General features: G+C 47.8%; 1 pseudogene; it reads right to left on the bottom strand.

Annotated features, from left to right (window-relative positions):
• Positions 1-17,697: 17,697 nt before the first annotated feature.
• Positions 17,698-17,794, bottom strand: LOC135274498 (small nucleolar RNA U13; annotated as a pseudogene).
• Positions 17,795-18,870: the final 1,076 nt, after the last annotated feature.

The raw sequence follows: 18,870 nt of genomic DNA, 5'->3' as shown, positions 1-18,870 counted from the left end.
TGGTCCCAAACTTCTGGGCACAAGCGATCCTCCCTTCTCGGCCTCCCAAAGTGTTTGGTATTACCAGTGTGAGCCACCACACCTGGCCTCTTTCTGTTTCTTTAGAACTGCCCTAGTATGCATCTCTAGCCCATAACTGTTCCCCAGCATTGTTATGTCTTTTAAGCCTCTTTCAGTCTCCAAGTTTGTTGGCTCGGTGAGTGCTCACACCTGTGAGAGGATCATTTAAGTTCAGAGGTTTGAGACCAACCTGGACAACACAGGAGACTCTTGTCTCTACAAAACCTAATTTTCTTTTCTTTACTCCACCCAGGCTGCAGTGCAGTGGTGTGATCTCAGCTCACTGCTACCTTCGCCTCCTGGGTTCAAGCCACTCTTCTGTGTCATCCTCCCAAGTAGCTGAGATTACAGGCACATGGGACCATGTCCAGCTAATTTTTGTACATTTAATAGAGCCGGGGTTTCACCATGTTGGCCTGGCTGTCCTTAAACTCCTGACCTCAGGTGATCTGCCCACCTCAGTCTCTCAAAGTGCAAAGATTGGGATCACAGGTGTGAATGACCGTGCCCGGCCAAAAACTAAAATTGAAAAAAAGACACAATCTACAAGTTTCTCCTCTATCCCTTTTCCATTTTTTTTTTTTTTTTTTTTTTTTGAGACAGAGTCTTGCTCTGTCACCCAGGCTGGAATACAGTGGCGTGATCTCAGCTCATTGCAAACTCGGCCTCCCAGGTTAATGCAATTATCCTGCCTCAGCACTCTGAGTAGGTGGAATTGTAGGCACCCGCCACCACACCCAGCTAATTTTCATATTTTTTTAGAGATGGGCTTTCACCATGTTGGTCAGGCTGGTCTGGAACTCCTGACCTCAAGTCATCTGCCTGCCACAGCCTCCCCAAGTGCTGGGATTACAGATGTGTGCCACCACACCGCACCCGGCCAATGCCCAGCATTTACTTTTTTCAGACTGAGTGTCGTTTTGTCACCCAGGCTGGAGTGCAATGGTGCAATCTCAGCTCGCTGCAATCTCCGCCTCCTGGGTTCAAGGGATTCTGTTGCCTCAGCCTCCTGAGTAGTTGGAATTACAGGCACCCGCCACCACGCCCAGCTAATTTTTGTATTTTTAGTAGAGATGGGGTTTTGCCATATTGTCCAGGCTGGTCTTGAACTTCTGACCTCAGGTGATCCACCCACCTCAGCCTCCCAAAGTGCTGGGATTCCAGGCATGAGCCACCATGCCTGGTACCTAATTCCTATTCACTGGTCATGGATGGGAGCTATGGAACCTTTCCCCAGAATACATCCTGGCCCCATCAGAACATCAGGGTTCAGTCTCCTAAGAGATGTTCCTCTGTGCTACACACCCAAATAATCCATCTCAGTCCACTGTTAGGCAATTTCCAGGAATTACAGTGGCTGGTCTAGCTGGGCAAACACTGAAGTAGGACTCAGCAGACCATGGGACTCTTGACTCAGCCACTAACAACTTAATGTGGCCTTGAGAAAAAAAAAAACTGGAGCGACCACGCCTGTCATCCCAGCATTTTGGGAGGTCGATGTGGGAGGATTGCTTGAGCCCAGGAGTTTGAGAGCAGCCTGCACAACATAGCAAGACCCCATCTCTCCAAAATATTTCAAAAAAATTTTCCAGGTGTGGCAGTGTCCCCCTGTAGTCCCAGCTACTTGGGAGGCTAGATTGGGAGGATCATATGAGTCCCGGAGGTCAAGACTGCAGTGAGCCAAGATCATGCTACTGCACTCAAGCTTGGGCTTCAAAGTGAAACGCTGTCTCAGAAAAAAAAAAGCTGGAGCTTTTGTTTACGCATTTGTAAAAGGTAAATGATATTATCTCCTTCATGGAGTTACTGTGAGGATAGAAATATAGTTATTTCTTTTCCGTCTCCTTTTAGAAATACAATGAGATAGTCATAGTGGCCAGGTGAGGTGGCTCATGCCTGTAATCCCCACACTTTCCAGAACTTTGGGAGGCTGAGGTGGGTGGATCACCTGAGGTCAGAAGTTCAAGACCAGCCTGGCCAACATGGTGAAACCCTGACTCCACCAAACTGCAAAAATTAGCCCAGGCTGCTTGCACGTGCCTACAACCTCAGCTACTTGGGAAGCTGAGACAGGAGAACTGCTTGAACCTGAGAGGTGGAGGTTGTAGTAAGCCGAGAACATCCCACTGCCCTCCAGCCTGGGAGACAGAGCAAGACTCTATCTCAAAAAACAAAACAAAACAAAACGCAGTGTGGTGGCTCATGCCTGTAATCTCAGCACTTTGGGAGGCTGAGGTGAATGGATCACCTGAGGTCAGGAGTTCAAGACCAGCCTGACCAACATGCAGAAACCCCATCTCTACTAAAAATACAAAATTAGCCAAGCATGGTGGCACGTGCCTGTAATCCCAGCTACTTGGGAGGCTGAGGCAGGAGAATTGCTTCAACCTGGGAAGTGGAGGTTGCAGTGAGCCAAGGTTGCACTCCAGCATGGACAATGAGAAGGAAACTCAGTCTCAAAAATAAAAATGATAATTAGATAGGCGTAGTGCACAAGACAATGTCAGGTGACACCTGCGTCACAACTTAATACCACTTTGAGTCTGGACAGACGACGTAGGTCTCTGTGCCTCAGTTTTTCCACCTGTCAGATAGGAATCATATGAGGATGTACTCCTAGGATGATGCTCAAGGCTAAATAATGTTACCCACACACGTGCCTAGACCAGCACCTCCTGCATTTTAAATGCTCTTCCCTTTCGGCTGTTGTTGTTACTGTTATTTTACTGACTGGAGTGATTTCTAGCCTGCAAACAAAGGATCCGAAGTTTGTGAACAAGACCATTATTCCTTACCAACTGATTAATAACCCCAATTTTTCTTTTTCTTTTTTCTTTCTTTTTTTTGTTTGTTTTGGAGAAAGAGGTGGAAAGGGAACTTTCCATATATATATGTGTATATATATATATATATATAAAATATATTATTGCATTTTAGGTTCTGGGGTATATGTTGAAGAACATGCAAGATTGTTGCATAGGTACACACATGGCAGTGTGATTTGCTGCCTTCCTCCCCATCACCTATATCTGGCATTTCTCCCCATGCTATCCCTCCCCAACTCCCCACCCCCTGCTGTCTCTCCCCTAGTTCCCCCCAACAGACACCAGAGTGTGATGCTCCCCTCCCTGTGCCCATGTGTTCTCATTGTTCAACACCTGCCTATGAGTGAGAACATTTGGTGTTTGATTTCCTGTTCTTGTGTCAGTTTGCTGAGAATGATGGTTTCCAGGTTCATCCATGTCCCTAAAAAGGACCTGAACTCATCGTTTTTGATGGCTGTGTAATATTCCATGGTGTATATGTGCCACATTTTCCCTGTCCAGTCTACCATCAATGGGCATTTGGGTTGGTTTCAAGTCTTTGCTATTGTAAACAGTGCCAAAATGGCCATTTGTGCACATGTGTCCTTATAATAGAAGGATTTATAATCTTTTGGATATATACCCAGTAATGGGATTGCTGGGTCAAATGGAATTTCTATTTCTAGGTCCTGGAGGAATCGCCACACTGTCTTCCACAATGGTTGAACTAATTTACACTCCCACCAACAGTGTAAAAGTGTTCCTAATTCTCCACATCCTCTCCAGCATCTGTTGTCTCCAGATTTTTTAATGCTCGCCATTCTAACTGGCGTGAGATGGTATCTCAATGTAGTTTTGATTTGCATTTCTCTAATGACCAGTGATGATGAGGATTATTCATGTTTGTTGGCCTCATGTATGTCTTCTTTTGTAAAGTGTCTGTTCATATCCTTTGCTCACTTTTGAATGGGCTTGTTTGTTTTTTCTTGTAAATCTGTTTTAGTTCTTTGTAGATTCTGGTTATCAGCCCTTTGTCAGATGGGCAGATTGCAAAAATTTTTTCCCATTCTGTTGGTTGCCAGTTCACTCTAATGATTGTTTCTTTTGCTGTGCAGAAGCTGTGGAGTTTGATTAGGTCCCATTTGTCTATTTTGGCTTTTGTTGCCAATGCTTTTGGTGTTTTAGTCATGAAGTCCTTGCCTATGCCTATGTCCTGAATGGTTTTGCCTAGGTTTTCTTCTAGGGATTTTGTGGTGTTAGGTCTTATGTTTAAGTCTTTAATCCATCTGGAGTTAACTTCAGTGTAAGGTGTCAGCAAGGGGTCTAGTTCCTGCTTTTTGCACAGAACTAGCCAGTTTTCTCAGCACCATTCATTAAACAGGAAATCATTTTCCCATTGCTTGTTTTTGTGAGGTTTGTCAAAGATCAGATGGTTGTAGATGTGTGGCATTGTCTCTGGGGCCTCTGTTCTGTTCCTTTGGTCTATATCTCTGTTTTGGTACCAGTACCATGCTGTTTTGATTACTATAGCTTTGTAGTATAGTTTGAAGTCAGGTAGTATGATGCCTCCAGCTTTGTTCTTTTTGCCTAAATTTTACTTGGCTATGTGGGCTCTCTTTTGGTTCCTTATGAAGTTTAAGGTGTTTTTTCCAGTTTTGTGAAGAAGGCCTTTGGGGTAGCTTGATGTGGATATCGTTGAATCTATAGATTACTTTGGGCAGTATGGCCATTTTCACAATATTAATTCTTCCTAATAATGAGCATGGAATGTTTCTCCATCTGCTTGTGTCCTCTCTTATTTTGTTGAGCAGTGGTTTGTAGTTCCCCTTGAAGAGGTCCTTTACATTCCTTGTTACTTGTATTCCTAGGTATTTTATTCTCTTGGTAGCAATTGTGAATGGCAGTTCATTCTTGATTTGGCTCTCTTTAAGTCTGTTATTGCTGTATAGGAATGCTTGTGATTTTTGCACATTGATTTTGTATCCTGAGACTTTGCTGAAGTTGCTTATCAGTTTCAGGAGATTTGGGGCTGAGACGATGGGGTCTTCTAGATATACAATCATTTCGTCTGCAAATAGAGACAATTTGACTTCCCCCTTTCCTAATTGAATATCCTTTATTTCTTTTTCTTGCCTGATTGCTCTGGCTAGAACTGCCAGTACTATATTGAATACGAGTGGCATCCTTGTCTAGCACCAGAGTTTGAAGGGAATGCTTCCAGTTTTTGTCCATTCATTATGACGCTGGCTGTGTGTTTGTCATAAATAGCTTTTATTATTTTGAGATACATTCCATCAATACCTAGTTTATTGAGGGTTTTGCCTTCTCTGCATCTATGGAGATAATCATGTGGTTTTTGTGTTTGGTTCTGTTCATGTGGTGAATTACATTTGTAGACTTGTGTATGTTGAACCAACCTTGCATCCCAGGATGAATTTTTTTTTTTTTTTTGAGACAGAGTCTCACTCCCCCTCCCAGGCTCAAGTGATTATCCTTCTCAGTCTCAAGAGTAACTGGGATTACAGGCACCCACTGCTAGGCCTGGCTAATTTTTATATTTTAGTAGAGACTAGGTTTCATCATGTTGGCCAGGCTGGTCTCAAACTCCTAACCTCAGGTGATCCACCCACCTCGGCCTCCCAAAGTGCTGGGATTACAGGCATGACCTTATCTGGAGACCAGGTTATTACAGAGGTCATCAAGTTAAAATGGGTCATGGAGGTGGGGCCCTGATCCCATATAACTAGTGTCCTTACTAAAAGGGAAATTTGTTGCCAGTAAAAGAAAAAGAAAGAATAAAATATTTTTTTCTTGAGACAGTCTTGTTCTGTTACCCAGGCTGGAGTGTAGTGGTGTGATCACAGCTCAATGCAGCCTCAGACTCCTGGGTTCAAGTGATCCTCCCACCTCAGCTTCCTGAGTAGCTGGGACTACAGGTGTGTTCCACCATGCCCAGTGAATTTTCTATATTTTATGTAGAGATGGTGTCTCACTATGTTTCCAGGCTGATCTTGAAATTCTGGGCTCAAGCAATCCTGCCTCGGCCCCCCAAAGTGCTGGGATTATAGGTGTGAGCCACTGTGCCTGCTCAGAGGTAAATTTGCACACAGAGAGAGACATGCATAGAAGGACAATGGCCACTATAAGTCAGGGGATGCCTGAGCCAGGAGAGAGGCTGGGACAGATTTTTCCCCAGAGCCTCCAGAGAGAGCCCAGCCTGCAGACACCTGACTTTACACTTCCGGCCTCCCAACTGGGAGAAAACAACTTTTTATTTTCTTTATTGATTTATTGAGACAGGGTCTCTCCCTGTTGCCCAGGCTGGAGTGCAGTGGCATGATCTCAGCTCACTGCAGCCTCATTCTCCCTGGCTCAAGCAATCCTCCCACCTCTGCCTCCTGAGTAGCTTGGGAACACAGGCACATGCAATCATGCCCGGCTAATTTTTCTTTTTTTCTGAGATGGATTCTTGCTCTGTCCCCCAGTCTGGAGTAAAGTGGTGTGATCTCAGCTTACTGCAACCTCCACCATCTGGGTTCAAGCAGTTCTCCAGCATCAGCCTCCTGAGTAGCTAGGATTACAGATGCACGCCATCACACCCAGCTAATTTTTGTATTTTTAGTAGAGACAGGGTTTCACCATGTTGGCAACGCTGGTCTCGAGCTCCTGACCTCATGATTTGCCTACCTCAGCCTCCCAAAGTGCTAGGATTACAGGTGTGAGCCACCACTCCCAGCCTTGTATTTTTTCAGTAGAGATGGGGTTTCATCCTATTGGCCTGGCTGGTCTCAAACTCCTGACCTCAAGAGATCCTCTCATGTTCCCAAAGTACAGGGATTACAGACATGAGCCATGGCATCTGGCCTGAGACAACAAATTTGTCTTGTTCTAAGCCACTTAGTTTGTGGCACTTTGTTACAGCATCCCCAGCAAAGTTATGCCCAAGAAATAATCCATTTCATTGTTAAAGGACACAGAAGCTCGTGCCCTTGGTCATTGATGAATGTGTAATTAGGTTTCAGCCAGAAACAGAGGCTCATGCCTGTAATCCCAGCACTTTGGAAGGCTGAGATGGGAGGATCACTTGAAGCCCAGAGTTTGAGGCCAGCCTGGCCAAATGGTGAGATCCCATCTCCACACACACACAAATATTAGTTGGGCATGGTGGCATGCACCTGTAATCCCAGCTACTCAGCAGGCTGAGGTGGGAGGACTGCTTGAGCCTGGGAGTAGGAGGCTGAAGTGAGCTATGAATGTACCACTGCACTGTAGCCTGGACAACACAGGAATTCCCTATCTATCTCTTAAAAAAAAAAAAAAAAAGGGCAGGGGTTTGATTTTGTGTTTTTGTTGTTGTTACTGTTGTTTTTTGAGATGGAGTCTCATCCTCTGCCCAGGCTGGAGTGTAGTGGTTCAATCTCAGCTCACTGCAACCTCCACCTCCTGTGTTGAAGTGATTTTCCCACCTCAGCCTCCTGAGTAGCTGGGATTACGGTGTGCACCACCACACCCGGCTCATTTTTATATTTTTAGTAGAGATGGGGTTTCACCATGTTGGTCAGGCTGGTCTCAAACTCCTGACCTCAGGAGATCCACCTGCCTTGGCCTCCCAAAGTGCTGGGATTACAGATGTGGGTCACTGCACCCGGTCAATTTCATGTTTTGGCTGGGTTGGGTCTGGCAGGTGTATGGTTAATAACCAGGTCTAAATATTTCTAGACTACCAGTAGCTCAGGCACGCACTGACAGCAATGTTGTGGGTTGTGATACTGGCTTTGAACATGGATGAAAACAAGATCTGGTCTCCTTTTTTCACCCAGATGGTGTCGACGAGCTGATCTAGGAGATAAAAGGAGAGGTACATGAGGCCATGTGTACATCCTGGGAAAGGGGATGCCAACTGCTGGGACCCCAGGCCCCCTGCCACCACCCAGCTCACCGGGCCAGTGGCTCTTCCATATTCGTTACAGCTTTTGAGAGTCTCACTATTCAAAGGAGGATGAATCAAGGAAAGTACAGGGCTGGGGCACAATTCTGTTAAACATGACAAGGAATATGCTTTGGTTCAGGAAAACCCATGGCCAGGCATGGTGGCTCATGCCTATAATCCCAGCACTTCAGGAGGCTGAGGTGGGAGGATCACCGGAGGTCAGGAGTTCGAGGCCATCATGGCCAACATAGTGAAACCCCATCTCTACTAAAAATACAAAAATTAGCCAGGTGTGGTGGCACATGTCTATAGTCCCAGCTACTCGAGAGGCTGAGGCCAGAGAATCCCGGGAGGTGGAGGTTGCAGTGAGCCGAGACCACACCGTTGTACTCCAGCCTGGGTGACAGAGTGAGACTCCTTCTAAAAAAAAAAATGAGAAAACCTGCTCCTTCTGCCAGGTATTGGGGTGCATGCCTGTAATCCCAGCACTTTGGGAGGCTGAGGTGGACAGATCACTTGGGGTCAGGAGTTCAAGATCAGCCTGGCTAACATGGTGAAACCTTGTCTCTGCTAAAAATACAAAAATGAACTGGGCATGGTTCCATGTGCCTGTAATCCCAGCTTCTAAAAAGGCTGAGGCAGGAGAATCGCTTGAACCTGGGAGGCATAAACTGCAGTTAGATGAGATTACACCACTGCACTCCAGCCTGAGGGACAGAGCAAGACTCTTCCCTCAAAAAAAAAAAAAAAAAAAAAAAAAATTCAGAGAAGACCAAGATATCCGCAGATAATGCACCGTGTCACTTTCCCTGTGCACTTTTCCTGCCTCTTGGTAGACAGCTGCTAACATCACCATGAGATCCTGGTGAAGGAAGGGTGGGTACTGAGGTTGCTACAGTTTAATGAACCATTTTCCCCCAGAGAGAGATGCTCATCTTCTGTCAGATTCCTTTGAGTGTTTTTCCAACCCCTGCTGTGGGCAGTTTACCCTCAGGGCATTTCTCCATGAAGCCACCAGGTGACGCCATTGCTGCATAAATGAAACAAGCTGACCCTACATTAGAAAATAGCGTTCTACTTTCTTTGAGCCGGGTGGGGTGGGTCAAACCTGTAATCCCAGCACTTAGGGAGGCTGAGGTGAGTAGATCACTTGAGGCCAGGAGTTTGAGACCAGCCTGGCAACATGGTGAAACCCTGTCTGTACTAAAAATGCACAAATTAGCCAGGCATAGTGATGCACACCTGTCATCCTAGCTACTCGGGAGGCTGAGACAGGAGAATTGGTTGGGAAGCAGAGGTTGCAGTGAGCCAAGATCATGACTCTACACTCCAGCCTGGGTAACAGAGCTAGACTCCATCTCAAAAAAAAAAAAAAAAGTATTCCTAAGGACTGAGAGGGGAAACTGAGGCATGCAGACTGGAGTTGGGGTGGGGCTTGGTGAGAGAATGAGTTCAAGTAACCTGTGAAGGACTCTCAGAAAGTCGCAGCAACTTAAAAATGGTTTATTCTACCTCCCACTTCCACGTTTTCCAGATATAGAAACCAAAGCTGAGAGTGGGGAGATAACTATCCCAAAAGCGCCACGTTGGTGGGGAGCAGGGTTGCCAGAGAAAACACAGGACATCCAGTGAAGTGTGAGTTTCAGACTCTCAGTGTATGTCTCAAATAATGCACGAGGCTTAGACTAAAACCTTATACACTCTTTGTCTTCAAAGGTAACTGGGCATCTGTATGATGATTTGCTAAGTCTGACAACCCTCATGAGGGTGAAATGAGGATTAGAAAAATACTTAAATGTAATAAGCAAACATGCAAAATGAGGACAACTCTGTTCCCATTTTGCACACAAGGGAATTGCACGTTAGGGAGGTGACTTGACCCAAGGCCACACTCACAGGTGTCAGAGTCAGGATTTGAACCCAGTCCTGATTCCAGAGGTTTCAACTTCACTGCTGTGGCCAGGAACACCCCGGAGTCCTACTCCTGTGTGTGCATGTTCTGTCTTGAATATAACCCTCTCCCCATTGTGTAAGTGGGCCATTCCCCTCCCTGACGTTGAAGGACCCCATCTTCAGCAGGCGCCTCCTGACCCAGCAGACCCCCTTGAGCCCAGATCCCTGGGACCTGGTGGCTACCCTTATCGCATTCCCTGACTCTGCATCTTAGGACCCAAGTCTGACCCCCTTCAGGATCTGCAGCTGTGTTACAGGAAAGGGGACCCGATCCAGACCCCAAGGGAGGGCTCTTGGATCTCGTGCAAGAAACAATTCAGGATGAGTCCGTAAAGTGAAAGCACATTTGTTTGTTGTTTGTTTGTTTGTTTTTGAGATGGAGTCTCACTCTGTTGCCCAGGCTAGGTACAAGACAGCAGTGTGATCTTGGCTCACTACAAACTACTCCTCCTGAGTTCAAGTGATTTTCCTGCTTCAGCCTCCTGAGTAGCTGGGATCACAGGTGCATGTCACCACACCTGGCTAATTTTTATATTTCTAGTAGAGACAGGGTTTCACCATGTGGGCCAGGCTGATCTTGAACTCTTGACTTCAGCTGATCCACCTGCCTCAGCCTCCCAAAGTGCTGGGATTACAGGTGTGAGCCACGGCACAAGTTTATTCTTTCCTAAAAAGCAAGTTTTTTAGAAAAGTAAAGATAGAATGGCTACTCCATAGAGCAGCCCAGAGGGCGCTGGTGCCCATCTTTAGGGTTATTTCTTCATGACATGCTGAACGAGGGTAGATTATTCATGACTCCCCTTTTTAGATCATACAGGGCAACTTTCTGATGTTGCCATGGCATTTGTAAACTGTCATGGCGCTGGTGGCAATGTAGCAGTCAGGACGGCCAGAGGTCACTCTGGTCACCATCTTGGTTTTGGTGGGTTATGGACTGGCTTCTTTACTGCAGCCTGTTTTACTGGCAAGGTCTCCGTGACCTGTATCCTGTGCTGCCCTCCTGTCTCACCCTGTGACTTAGAATGCCTTCACCACCTGGAAATGCAGCCCAGTAGGTCTCAGCCTCCTTTTACCAAACTCCTATTCAAGATGGAGCTGCTGTGGCTCACACGCCTCTGGCAACTGTGCTCCCTGGGATCTCCTGATATTCTGTCCCCCTCTGTCCCCAGCTCCTGGGTCCCTCGACCATCGCTGTCTTCCTGAGCTGACTCCCTCTGAATTTCTTCATCACCAAGAAGAGGAATCACTGTCAGGTTCAGCTTTTGGGAAAGGGACGGACCAGGCAGGAATTAGGGAGGAAGACACAGGCCCTGATGTGGGCAATGGGGAGGGGAGAGATGAGTGGGAGCTGGTGGGTCTGGCTTTGTTCTTATCTCTGTGAGCTGCCCATTGTGCAGACCTGCCCCGCTCCTCCCCTATCACAGTGGATGGCAGCTTCTCCCTCCAGTGTTCAGGCCCCAGGCCCTGGGTAAGATCAATGCCATTTTCTCCTGCACCCCATCAGTCAGCAGATTTGCTTGGCGTCATCTTTAAAATGTATACAGCAGCAAGGCCCTGGCTCACTCCCTACTTCTGCCCCAGCCTCTCTCCACTTCTAGCCACAGGAGACCTGTGTGAGCTGAACCCATGGCATCCTCTTCCGCTCAGACCCACAGCGGCCCCATTATCCTTAGTCTGAGCCAAAGGCCCCACAGTGGCCCACCAGGCCCGCCCTGAGCTGCCTCATTGCCTCCAGCCTCACCTTCCATCCATCTCCCTCCCTTCCCAACTACCCCATTCCCCATCCTCACACCTGGCTGATGTTCACACATCTCTCCAGGCATCTGCTTTAGCTGTTCCCTCTGCCTGGACCACCCTCACTCCAGAAGACCCCTGTCCCCTCCAGCAGCCCCTGCAGTCAGGCCCACCTCCCTCACCACCATCCAGCAAGGACACGGCCCGTCCATCCCTCTCCTCCCAGCAGCTCCCTTTCTTGGCCTGTCCTGGGTTCATTTTTTGCTTTTCCCCAGCACTTTCCACTTCCTAAAGGGCCCTGCAGGAAGTGCCTGGCAGGGGCCGATGGCCTCGCTCTCCTTAGACTGGAAGCTCATCAGCAGCGCGGGCCACTCCCTGTGGCAGACTCAGTATCTAGTTAGTGCTTGGCATGCAGAAGGTGCTGGATCAGTGCTTGAGAACTATGGAAGAAAGGAGGGAGGGGAGAAGGGTAGGAGAGAGGAAGGGAAGAAGGGAGGGAGGGGAGAAAGGAGGGAGTGGAGGGGTGAAAAGGAGGGAGGGAAGGAAAGATAGGAAAGGGGAGGACAGATGGAGGGAAGGAAAGAGTTGAAAGAGGAAGAGAAGGAATGAGGGAGGGAAGGAAGAAAGGGAGGAGGGAGGGGAAAAAAGGAGAGAGGGCAGAAAGAAAGGGCAGGAGAGTAGAAGAAAGGAGTGGGGAAGAAAAGAAAGGTGGGAGAGAGGGAGGGAGGGAAGGGGGATGGAGGGAAGGACCTTATTTCCTCTCTAGGCCCAGCTGTCCCAATGTCCACCTGTCACTTGGACTGTTTCTCCAGCCTCCTGCGTGGCCTCCTCCGGGCACAGTGACTCACGCCTGTAATCTCAGCACTTTGGGAGATCAAGGCAGGTGGATCATCTGAGTCCAGGAGTTCCAAACCAGACTGGTCAAAATGGCAAAATGCCATCCCTACTAAAAAAATAAGAAGATTACCTGAGCATTGTGGCAGGCACCTATAGTCCCAGCTACTCTAGAATCTCAGGCAGGAGAATCACTTGAACATAGGAGGCAGAGGTTACAGTGAGCTGAGATCGTGCCACTGCACTCCAGCCTGGTAACAGAGCAAGATGCCATCTCAAAAAATAACAGAAAACCTTCTCCAGGCAGCTGCCTTCTGATGATGCCCCTTCCCCTGGTGAAGCACAGGAGACCCTGAACTCCTGTCTGACCCTAAAGTGCCAAGTGACCCTGCCCAGCCACTCCTCTGGCCACACTGAGTGTCCTCTGAGTCATGCTGCTCCCTGTCTCAAAGCCTCCCCTCCCTCTTCCTCGCTCCATCCCCTCATCCTCTGCCTGCCCAGCACCCACCTCCTGGTCATTTAAGGTGTAGCTCAGGCTGTAATCCCAGCAGTTTAGGAGGCCGGGGCAGAGGGTCACTTGAGCCCAAAAGCTTGAGGCCAACATGGGCAACATAGTGAGACCCCCCCTAACTCCACCAAAAATGTGAAAGAAAGAAAAAAGATGTAGCTCAGGCATTACACCACCTCCAGGCAGCCTTCCTGATGGTGCCACACCCAGGCGGGCTCAGGGGCAGGCTCTGTTCTCTGGGCATCAGAAGCTGCCTCCACGGGGCTGTGGTCCCGGGTCAGCTCCTGCAGGAGTCCAGCCACAGGATGATGGGGGATGGATCAGGACTGAGGGTCAGAGATGCAGAGAGGCAGACAACTTTGGGATGCAGTTTGTGAGATCAGTGGGATTTGCTGCAGGGTGGTTGTCAGGGTGCAGGGGAGAATTCTGGACCAGCCGTGTCTTCATCTCTCTCTTCCCTCCAATCCCAGGAGAGCAAATGAGGCAGAAGGACTTGCGGGCCCAGCTCACCACCTCTATCCTCAGGAACTCGAGGACCATCAAGTTCCATGGCTGGGAGGGAGCCTTTCTGGACAGAGTCCTCTGCATCCAAAGCCAGGAGCTTGGCGCCTTGTGGACCTCTGGCCTCCTCTTCTCCGTGTCACTGGTGTCCTTCCAAGCGTCTACATTTCTGGTGATGTCACTCTAGTCTCTATGCTGAGCAGGACTGGGGAAGGAGTGTGGGGGTTGGGGGGGAGGTAAGTGGAGCCTCCCAGATCCTACCACCCTGTCCATCAAAAGCCACACATTCTGGATCCTGTTCTCTCAGGGTTCCTGCTGTCTTCTGCATGAACGAATTAATCACATCATTCTGGTGAAGGTGGCATTGGCTGGTGAGGTCTGCTGTTTTGAGAGTTCCAGGCTTCTACTGATGTGGGGAGGAGGGTTCAGGTGCAGGTGGGCTGTAGAGGTAGAATCCAGGGTCTGAGTGGCTTCCTGCTGCTGGCCAGCAGATGTCCACAGCCACCCTGTCACTGAGGTGATCGTTGTCCTGCCATTCTGTCACTTATTTCCGATGGCTGTCAGATCACTCTTCCTAAAGCACAGCTTTCAGAAGAATTTAAACATGTTGATGCATAGGCCAGGCACAGTGACTCAGACCTGCCATCTCAGCCCTTTGGGAGGCTGAGGTGGCTTGAACCCGGGTGGTGGAGATTGCAGTGAGCCGAGATTGTGCCACTTCACTCCAGCCTGGGTGATGGAACAAGACTTGCCTCAAAAACAAAACAAAACTAAACAAAAGGACCACAAGTGGGACCAAGACCTAGAGCCCTCCCGTGCTGCTCTCCCCAGGAGTCCCCAGGCTCAGCCCTCATGTCTATCACCTTGACAGAGAGGCCTTCCTGACCACCTTCACCACCATCACAGCACCCCTGTTCATGCTAATGCACTCTACACCTGCACCTGATTTCTCTTTATTTTTGAAGACAGAGTCCTGCTGTGTTCCCCTGGCTGGAGTGCAGTGGTGCACTGTCGGCTCACTGCAACCTCCACCTCCCAAGTTCAAACAATCCTCCCACCTCACCCTCCTGAGTAGCTAGGATTACAGGCAGGTGCCACCACGCCTGGGTCATTTTTTTTTTTTTTTGTACTTTTAGTAGAGATGGCATTTCACCATGTTGGCCAGGCTGGTCTTGAACTCCTAACCTCAAGGGATCCATTCACCTCAGCCTCCCAAAGTGCTGGCATTACAGGTGTGAGCCACCGCACCTGGCCGTACCTGCTTTAGTATTTATTCTTCATAGCACTCTCCACCTGATGTGCTGTCTGTGTTAATGGTTTCTATATGGATCGCCTGTCTCTTTCCCCCTCATTAGAATGATGGATCCATTAAGAGTGCAGCAACTTTGTTTTGCTCATTGCTGTTTCCCCAGAGCCTGGAACCATGCTGGGTGTATGATAACCAGGCAGTAGTTATTCATAGAATGAATGAATGGAAGAATGAATAAATGACCTGGTGCTGTGGCTCATGCCTGTAATCCCAGCACTTTGGGAGGTCTGGGTGGGCAGATTGCTTGAGGTCAGGAGTTCGAGACCTGCCTAGGAATGGTGATGCACACCTGTAATCCCAGCTACTCGGGAGGCTGAGGCAGGAGAATTTCCTGCACCCAGGAGGTGGATGTTGCAGTGAGTCGAGATCATGTCACTGCACTGTAGCCTGGCAGAAAGAGAGAGACTGTCTCAGAAATAAATAAAAATAATTTAAAAAAAAGAATGAATGAAAGACAGGAAGGCCTAGATAGAAGGAATAAGTTACAGTAATCAATAGTGCACAAGGGAAATTACAGTAATCAGAATTTATTTGAATATTTCAAGATAGGTAGAAGAGAAGGATTTTCTTGTTCCCAAAACAAAAGATAAATATTTGAGGTGATGACTGTCTCAGTTACCCCGATTTGATCATTACATTTTGTCTACAGCGGGAGTCCCCAACCCTCCTGGCCATGGATCAGTTCCAGTCTGTAGCCTGTTTCTGTTTTTCTTTTTTCTTTCTTTTTTTTTTTTTTGAAACAGAGTCAGTCTCACTCTGTGCAGCAGTGCAATCTCAGGTAAATGTAACCTCCACCTCCAAGGTTCAAGCAATTCTCCTGCCTCAGCCTCCTGAGTAGCTGGGATTACAGGCATGTACCACCACACCTGGCTAATTTTTGTATTTTTAGTAGAGACAGGGTTTCACCATGTTGGCCAGGCTGGTCCCAAACTCCTTACTTCTGGTGATTTGCCCTTCTCATTCTCCCAAAGTGCTGGGATTACAAGTGTGAGCCATTGCACCCGGCCTTTTTTTTTTTTTTTTTTTTGACATGGAGTTTTTCTCTTGTTGCCCAGGCTGGAATGCAATGGCGTGATCTTGGCTCTCTGCAACCTCTGTCTCCCAGATTCAAGCGACTTTCCTGCCTCAGACTCCTAAGTAGCTGGGATTACAGGTATGAGCCACCATGCCAGGATAATTTTTGTATTTCTAGTAGAGACAGGGTGTCTCTATGTTGGTCAGGTTGGTCTCGAACTCCCGACCTCAGGTGATCCAGCTGCTTCAGTCTACCAAAGTGCTGGGATTACAGGCCTGAGCCACCGTGCCCAGCTCACCTGTTAGGAACTGGACAGGCAGCACAGCAGTGAGCAGCAGGCGGGCGAGGGAGGCTTCATCTGTTTTCACAGCCCCTCCTTATTGCTGGTATCACCCCCTGACCTCGACTTCCTGTCAGATCAGTGGCGGTGTTAGAGTCTCATAGGAGCGCAAACCCTACTGTAAACAGTACATGTGAAGGAGCTGGACTGCGTACTCCTTATGAGAATCCAATGCCTGTTGATATGTCACTGTCTCCTGTCACCCCTAGAAGGGACCATCTAGTTTCAGGAAAACAAGCTCAGGGCTCCCACTGATTCTACGTTACGGTGAGTTGTGTAAGTATTTCATTATATATTACAATGCAATAATAATAGAAGTAGGCCAGGCATAGTGGCTCATGCCTGTTATCCTAGCACTTTGGGAGGGTGAGGCAGGCAGATCACCTGAGGTCGGGAGTTCAAGACCAGCCTGGCCAACATGGTGAAACACCATCTCTACTAAAGGTACAAAAACTAGCCGGATATGGTGGCAGGAACCTGTAATCCCAGCTACTTGGGAGGCTGAGGCAGGAGAATTGCTTGAACCCTAGAGCAGAGGTTGCAGTGAGCCACGATTGTAGCATTTTGGGAGGCTGAAATGGGTGGATCACCTGAAGTCAGCAGTTTGAGACCAGCCTGGCCCACTGGTGAAACCCTGCCTGTAACAAAAATACAAAAATTAGCTGGGTGTGGTGGTAGGAGCCTATAAGCCAAGCTACTTGGGAGGTGAAGGCAAAAGAATTACTTGAACCCAGGAGGTGGAGGTTGCAGTGAGATGATATCATGACCCTGCACTCCAGCCTGGGCAATAGAGCAAGATTCTGTCTTAAAAAAAAAAAAAAAAAAAAAGGCAAGCCAGTTACAATTTCTTATACCTATAATTCCAGAACTTTGGGAGGCCAAGGTAGAAAGATCACTTGAGGCTAGGAGTTCCAGGTAAACCTGAACAACATAGCAAGACCCCATCTCTACAAAACATTTTTTAAAAATTAAGCACAGTGTTATGTGCCTATAGTCTCAGCTACTCAGGAGACTGAGGCAAGAGGATTGCTGGAGCCCAGGAGGTGGAGGCTGCAGCGAGCCATGCTTGTGCCACTGCACTCCAGCCTGGGTGACAGACTGAGGCCCTGTCTCTCGAAAAAAAGAATTCAGAGTAGAGAAAGGTATGAACTCTAAGTTCCAGCATGCCACATCCCAAATTTCCTTCAGAAGTGTTGATGCACGCCCCAAGAAATCTGCATTCATTCCCCAGCACTGCCTTAACAAACTACCCTAAACTGTGTGGCTTCAACCACAGAGATTTATTCTCACAGTCCTGGGGGCCAGGAGTCTGAAATCAAGGGATTTTTTATTGTTTGTTTGTTTTTCCTGTGACGGCTGTGAGGGAGGCTCTGTCCCAGGTCTCGCTCCTGGATTCTCATAGCCTCCAGAGTTCCTTGGCTCGTAGGTGGTCTCCTGTCTCTGTCTTGACATTGTCTTCCCTTTGCAGGTGTCTTTGTCCACACATCCCCTTTTTATAAGGATGGCAGGCACACGGGATTAGGATTCACCCACATTACCTCAGCTTAGCTGGATCACATGTGAAGAGCCTATTTCCAAATAAGGTCGCATCCACAGACCCTGCGGTGTAGGGCTTCAGCGTCCTTCGGGGAGGCACAGGACAATGCATAATGCCATAGATTTGCAAATATTTTTAGTTTGAGTTTCTGGGTTTTATTTTTTCTTTTTCACGTCAGATAGGTGATGTGATGATACCGTCACAAGTTTTGAGGAAGGCACATATCATAAAATAGCATGAAAACCCAATCTCATGCTTAGGTTTTGGTTTTTTAATTTTAATTTTAATTTTTCTTGAGGCAGGGTTTGCTGCATTACTCAGGCTGGAGGGCAGTGGTGCAAACATGGCTCACTGCAGCCTCGACCTCCTGGGCTCCAGCGATCTTCCCACCTCAGCCTCCCAAAGTGCTAGGATTATAGGAATGAGCCACTACCCCCAGCTGTTTCCTATTTTTGGTTTGTATGTTGTTCTTTTTACTCAAAAATATACCTTTGCAGCTGGGCATGCTGGCTCATGCCTGTAATCCTCAGCACTTTGGGAGGCCAAGGCAGGTGGATCACTTGAGGTCAGGAGTTCAAGACCAGCCTGGCCAACATGGTGTAATGCTTTCTCTACTAAAAATACAAAAATGAGCTGGACGTGGTGGTGCGTGCCTGTAATCCCAGTGACTCAGGAAGCTTAGGTAGGAGAACCACTTGAACCCTGGAGGCAGAGGTTGCGGTGAGCCAAGTTCATACTACTGCACTCCAGACTGGGTGGCAGAGTGAGACTCTGACTCAAAAAATTATATATATACATACATATATATACATACACACACACTTAATTCACATACACTCACATACACATGCACACACACACACACACACACACACACACACACCCCTTGGCAATCTTTTTTTTTTTTTTTTTTGAGGCAGAATTTTGCTGTTGTTACCCAGACTGGAGTACAATGGTGAGATCTTGGCTCACCGCAACCTCCGCCTCCTGGGTTCAAGAAAATCTCCTGCCTCAACCTCCCGAGTAGCTGGGATTACAGGTGCGCACCATCATGCCCAGCTAATTTTTGTATTTTTTAGTAGAGACGGGGTTTCACCTTATTGACCAGGATGGTCTCGATCTCTTGACCTCATGATCCACCCGCCTCAGCCTCACAAAGTGCTGGGATTATAGGCGCGAGCCACCACACCCAGCCGGCAATTTTTTTATATATCAGCATTAACTGGTACAATTTAAATTCTATGGTAGATTTCATTTAGATTAATACAATCTAAATATTATTCTATTAAGTTCTACAACTAAAAAAGGCAATGCATTTAAATGATTCAAAGTTAAAAAACTTGGA

Source organism: Aotus nancymaae, unplaced genomic scaffold (genome assembly GCF_030222135.1).
Source record: "Aotus nancymaae isolate 86718 unplaced genomic scaffold, 86718_ANA_hifiasm-v0.15.2.pri h1tg000011l, whole genome shotgun sequence".
Lineage (NCBI taxonomy): Eukaryota > Metazoa > Chordata > Mammalia > Primates > Aotidae > Aotus > Aotus nancymaae.
The sequence above is the reverse complement of the archived record's forward strand: the minus strand, read 5'-3'. Positions and strand labels throughout refer to the sequence as shown.